Below are 7,039 nucleotides of genomic sequence, written 5' to 3'. Positions count from 1 at the left end.
AGGTGAACGTTATCTTGGAAACGTAAGAAGAAGAAGAAGCGCTCACTCACTCACTGAACATTTTTTGACAATTCTAAAGCCATAAAATCAAACAAAATCTTTTTTCACTAATGAGCTCAACCTTCCTTCCTGTTGTCGTGAGTAGACTCACAGATATAGTAGCTGTAAAGTTGCCAGATTTCTTTCCATCGATGAGGAGAGGGAAATATTAAAATAAAAGCTACTGCTGAGCTCTGCGTGTCAACTGAAATTGGTATTGGCAAAAAACGATGTTCCATTTGCTGCCGACTGGCCACGGCAGAAAAGCTAAAACAAAATAAACCGCCTCCACACAGAGCTCAGCCTGAGTGAAACAAATGAAATGCACTCGCAGTTCAGTCTAATGATCAGGCTAATGGCTGCTGGCTGTAACGACGACGACGACGACGACAACAACAACAACAACAACGATGTCCACCAGACGCACGGCGACTACAGCCAGAGAAACACATCATCAGAGCTGCAGCACATTCAAAAGAACTGTGATTTCACATTCTCACACATCAGAGCGTTTATTCCCAGCAGACAAACATTTTGTGTTTTCTTTCTTATCAAACAAAACAAAAACAAACTTTTCACCCATTCACATGATCCTCCTGTCTTTTACTTTTACTCTCATTAGAAAAGTCTGTGGAGGAAAATCGATGAAAAAGAGGATTTAGGATCAATTAAGGATATAAGTGACTTATTTTTGATTTATCCGAGCACTAAGAGGAGACTGCGATTCAGTTGTACATGTGTTCATAATATAATGACAATTGCTTTACAGAATACATTATATCCTCCTCGTGAGTCGACCATTTCAATGTCACATATTTGTTTGGATTAATCAACAAAGATGTTTTCAAATATCCAAAATGATTCAGTCCTTATTTTGTGACGTGAAGCAAAGACCAGAAACTATTCACTTCACTTTAAAGGAGCTGAAATAAAAACCAGAGAACGTCTTTTAATTAGAGACGCACAACATTGGACTGTTTGCAAATATTAGATATGCCAATATGTCGGGAATGATTGGGCCGAAAACTCTTACTGATATATACGTCTTTCCTTTTAGTGTCTCAATATAATAGTTTTTCAGACTCATGCCAATGCAGATGTCAATATACAATATCTTTATTGTGCAAAATAATAAAAACAATAGCTGGGAGGTCAATGAGGGCACAGCTTATTCAGCTCATTCAGTCATTAGTCATGTGTGTTTGATGATATATGACAATACATTTATATACCAATATCGGTATCTGCAGATATTGGCTCTAAAATATATTTTATAGGCTTTTTTTTCTTCTTCTTATGTGTTGTTGAGTCAAAGTTATGATTCATTTTATATTTTATATTTAAATAAAGCGGGAGTAGCAATCATTGTGCAAAAGTCACAAGTGAACATGGATGTATTTTCAAATATCAAAAATTGTGCTCAGGTTTGTTTATATAGTTATAGTGAAAATGAAAAAAAAAAAATTTCATGAGATCGCCGAAAAAAAGGATATAAGTGGCTCTATATTGCACATTCTTATAGTCTCTGTATACATTTTAACTCAGTAATGGAAAAAAACGAGGGTTCATAATAAAGAAAATATACATTCAAAGGGATTAACCTATTATAAAACTCGTCATGAATGCTTAATAAACATTTTTAATCATTTTAAATCTCTTAAATGGTGAATATTGGACTGAGGCTTGAAAATGACATTGCAATATCTGCCTGGAAAAATCTTAATGACACAATTCAACAGAACACAAGTTAAGTGCTTGTCAATCTCTGAAAAAAACTCCCACAATCCCACTTTCTTGTCTGTGAAAATGCCTACACGAGGGAAGCCCACGCGGAGATAACATCGATGACGTGTTCTCGCGTCTGATAAAGGAGACGTGCAGTTGTTGACGCGAGCTCAGTCAAGATTAACACGACAAGTACGATACTTTTATACTTTTATATAAAATAGTGTTCATTAAACAAACACAACAGAGGCCGGACAGACAGAAGAAGAAGAGGAAATGACACTTGGTATAATTATACTCTTTGTTCCTTGAGTCCCTCGTCTGCAGATACAAGCACAGCCACCAGGTAAGTAATCCCTCCTCTGTCTGTCTGTCTCACACACACACACACACACACACACACAGAGAGAGGTTTGCGTAGCTATTCTTCTTAGGACTTCCATTCATTTGGACAGTCTAAACAAAGCCTTACACACAACCAATTAATTCAAAACCACAATTTTAGCCCTAAACTTAGCCAGTTAACCAATTCGACTTCATCAGGACAAGGTTTTGGTCTCCATGGGGACTACTGTTCCTGACGAGGCCAGTGTTTATGCCAGAAAAGGTCCCAAAGAGGCAACAGATACAAGTGCAGTTAGCATTTTCTGCAAAGGCTGCATTGTAATTGTTCAACTTTTCATTGTTCTCTGTTCTAAACCATTTAAAAACATAGGTTTTCATCCTTATATTGATGGTTTTGCTGTGTTAATGCATTAAAACGTATGAATACTGAGCTGAAGTTTGAACAAGACCGCCTTTAGCCTCGTGTGCAATTGAGAAAAGAAGCATAAAGAGGATTTTGAAGGTCAGTCTTAACACAGACATCGCGGGGGGATTAAACCGGCCATCACAAACTGTTCTGGCACGATATCTTAAAACCATTATAACGACATTTTTTACTGACCAACAGGACGGAGGAGCCTCTATGAAAATGGATGCAGATGATTACAGACAAATGCAAGTTTCAAAATGATGCTTATAATAAGGAGAATTACAGCCATTACAGCAATACATGTAAATCCAGGCTGATCTTACACCTCCTCAACAATGCAGCGGTTGTTGCTGCACGCACACACACACACACACACACACACCAGGCCAGCACCAGCACCATGTCGCACTCGTTTGGCAGGTGCAGCCTCTGAGTGGAGCGAGCGACCGCCTTCCACAACAGGACGACAATACAGTGAAGGGAGCCAGCTGGGAGCAGCCACCGGCCATGCTAGCCCTGCTAGCAGAGGTTGCATGCACAGTACAATCCTCTGCCTGCAATGCATGACACGGTGAGAGGGAGAGAGGGAGGGAGAGAGGGAGGGAGGGAGAGACAGAGAGAGAGACAGAGAGAGATAAGGCGTGAATCAATCACATGCGCTCATCATGGAGGCAGATGGGCTTCCCACACACACACACACACACAGACAAGGACACAGTGAAATCACACACAAATCCATTTTGTCAGAATATGATGTGGAGGAGGAGAAAAAGAAGAGACAGACTGAATGGATGTGAAGGATGGACGGATGGAAGGAAGGATGCAAGGATAGATATCTCACCGGTTTGCCTTCTTCCCCTCTCTCTCTCTCTCTCCACCTCTTTCAGCACATTATCCAGGCGACGCGTGTGTGTGCGTACACGCCTGCATGTGTGTATGCGCGTGTGTGCGTGTGTGTGTGTGTGTGGTGAGCCGGCGAGGATACACACGACTACATCCCCTCCTCTGTCCCCCCACCTCTCTCTCTCTCTCTCTGGCTCTCTCTGAAGATCCCTCCCTCTTTCTCTCTCCTCCCTGGGATTTATTTCATTATTTCCTCCCTCCCTCCCACTCGCTCTTTCACTTGTGCTCTCTCTCTCTCTCTCTCTCTCCTCACAGCTGATAGAGTTGTATAGCTTTTCTCAAGGCTGTTTAATTCCCTCTCTCTCTCTCTCTCTCTCTCTCTCCCTCTCTCTGTGGGTTCCTCCCTTCTGCTTGTAGACCTTGTTTCTGTGGGTTTTTTTTGTGCAAATAAATAAAAGGGTGTAAAGAGAAAAACACTGAACACCGCCAATATCTGCACGATACTCCCTCTGTCTCTCTCTCTCTCTTTCTGTCTCACCCCGTCTCCCACTCTAGCTCTATGTCCCTCACCCGCGTCTGTGTCTCTGCGTGATGCAGCAGCGATAGAAGCTCCTCCCTGGAGAGACAGCAGTGCCACACAGCTGAGAGAGAGAGGAGAGAGAGTGGGGGCAGTGCTGCTTTAGTGGGTGAGGAAGGAGGGAGGGAGGTGGGGAGGGAGGGAGGGGGTGGGCTTTGCCACAGAATCCAGTTCAAGGCAGGGTTACCTCCATCCACTGAGCACATCATCCAGGATTTGACCACTTCCTACCTCGCCTCCCACCCGCCATCATTCACACACACAGACTGGTTTCCATGACTTCAGAGGACATTACATTGACATGCAGTCATTTCCTGGAGACTTACTCTCACCTTAACCATAACTACTAGTCTAATCCTAACTACTAGTCTAATCCTAACTAACTAACTAATACAACATGTCTTCATGTCTTAAAATGTAATAATCTACATTAAAGGGACTAGATTTTTGTCCCCATGAGGAAGACAAGTCCCCAGAATGTGACTGTGATCCCGACAACATGAGTAATACCTGGAACACACACACACACACAAACACACACACATGGACACCCACAATCATAATTCATGCCTGAAAAAACATTTCTTTAGTTATTTAATCAGCTCTAAAACTTTGGATCAGAGCTGCAGGTGTAGGTGTTGTTGTTGTTATTGTTGTTGTTGTTATGTTCCGTCTATTTGTTCTTCATGAACATAAATGATCTGAAAACAGGCGTTTGGTCGTCTACTGTACACGAAGATGCAAGTACGGCATTTTGAGGTTTTATTTTCCCCTCTGTGACATGTTTTTCCAAAATGGCAGTTTTGTGCCAATATAAAGCCGACACGATACGTACGGTTGGTTTCATGCACGTTTGGCCGTAGAGTTCTATGATTTCAGCTTATGAAAGTGTTGAATATCTCAGTTTCCATTCAATCTATATTGTGGACTTACGGGAGGTCCATAGAATAAAAAAATAATAAAAAGTGCAACAATCTAAATTGTTTCCATACTTTTCCAGACTTCTCTCTGAGGATTTTCAGTCAATATTAAACACCTGAATACCAATTGTTAGATGCTTATTATGTAAATAAATGGATTTAAAATCCAACTTTTAACACTTTTAAATTCTGACTATGTATGCCATTATGTTGCCAAGTAATTATAAGGCATTTTTGCCTACGTATCGTAGCTCATATAAGTGAATGAACTCCAAACTGAGACATGTAGCTAAATGCTAAAAGAGTGCAATAACTGTGTACCTGCAACCCATACAGACAGTAACAGTAGGGAGGTTAACAAGGGCTTAAAACTGTTGCAAGATTTCTAGCTTTATTTTCACACTTTGTATCCTTTATCAACCATGTTTCATATTTGTCTTCATGAAGCCAGCCCTTGTTTTTAATTTGTATATATTAATATAGAGAGATAATAGTATGAAAGCAACACAAACATTTTTCCATACTGCGTAGGAAGCCCCGTACATCAGATGTCTTTGGAGAGCTTCACATGTAGGAACACTCTGCAATCTGGGCATTCCTGTCTTTGACGCGTGTAGACACTGAGGTTTGGGAACTAACTGTTTACTGACATTCTATGCATTAAAACATCTCATGGATAATGCATCATCTTAACTGACAATAAAATAAGTGTCAGCTACAGACTTACATGTAGCTGAAAGATGATTATTATGATAAATAATACATTATGATTATATTATTGACATGATCCAAGAGCCTGTGTTCTCACAGCTCGCTCATGTTTGCAGCTGGGACAATGCTGTGTGTCTCTGCTTGTCTTTCACTTCAGCAGGGAAAAAAAAAGAAAGCATGACTTCATCTACTTTTTCTTAGCTCGTCAGCGATAACACGTAAAAGCGATGTACATGTTTTCTTCACCCTGATGTGACCTGACAGTCAGTCACACAGTCACAAAGGACTAATGTTACATATCTCTTTTTATGTATGAATGCTCCTCCTCACCCAAGAGCCAAGACGTAATGTGTCTTATTGGTTTTCCTTTTGTGCACACACACACACACACACACACGCACACACACACACACACACACAAACACACACACACAAACACACGATCCAGCACTAAGCTTTTGAAACATGCTTTCACAGCAGAGTGACAGTCAGGGAGTACAGCAACAACACTGGAGGTGTCAATAACTTAAGTAGATCTTCAAATTAAGACGACAACAGATTTTTGGATACCACAACAATGACCTTTAGGCTTTTTCTTTGTACAGTGTGCTACAAAAATACTACATCATTTATGTAGTATACTTCTGTTGAAGCATCACATGTCATGTGTCACTGTATGTTAAACTGCTGCTAAAAAAGTATCACAATATCCTGCCTTTTAAAAACACTTAAATACTCTGCAGCTGCACAACACTGACAAAATCTCATGTCACGATTATTTTGACCGACGCTGTGATTGTGATTATAAACATGATGTCGGTTCTCATCTGAGTTTAAAAAGCGTTTTTAAGCCGCTGACTTCCTACAGCACTGCAGAATTTCATCAACATGCTGTCTTTTTTCCAGAAATAAATGCAGTGTCTCCCGAGCACTAAGTGGTTATTGCGATTTAGATTACTTAGAAATCAACTGTGCAGCTCTATTATACCATGGTTGAAATCTCCTCCTCTTCGTCCTACAATCATCTATCCTTATCTTTTAAGCTTTCATGACACTGTGACCACAATAGACTCGAAGCACAAAAGGGTTCAAACAGTCCAGTCAGTTGATTCCTCTTTTACAACGAGTCAATCGCTGCTGCCACAATGTTAATATTCGCCCTGAAACTCTCAAATGTCTCTCCATTATCACAAATTATAAGGCCAACACTGTCGAGATGGTTAATAATTGATCGGCGGCCTGAATTCACACATCAGAGTTCACCAAAGTTGACGACGCCACGACTGAATCTGCTCAGTGCAATAAAACCTTTTGCTGATTCTGACAGAATGTCTGGTTTGGACTTATTATATCATTGTATAATAATAATAATAGAGCGACTGCCATGAAATTGGCTGAGCACAGTCAAAACTCCCAAGAGCTCAATCAGTTCAGTGTTAATGAACACGTGTGCTTCCCTCTTTTCCCTTT

The sequence above is a fragment of the Solea senegalensis genome, linkage group LG11, assembly GCF_019176455.1.
Source record: "Solea senegalensis isolate Sse05_10M linkage group LG11, IFAPA_SoseM_1, whole genome shotgun sequence".
In the NCBI taxonomy this organism is placed as follows: domain Eukaryota; kingdom Metazoa; phylum Chordata; class Actinopteri; order Pleuronectiformes; family Soleidae; genus Solea; species Solea senegalensis.
The sequence above is the reverse complement of the archived record's forward strand: the minus strand, read 5'-3'. Positions refer to the sequence as shown.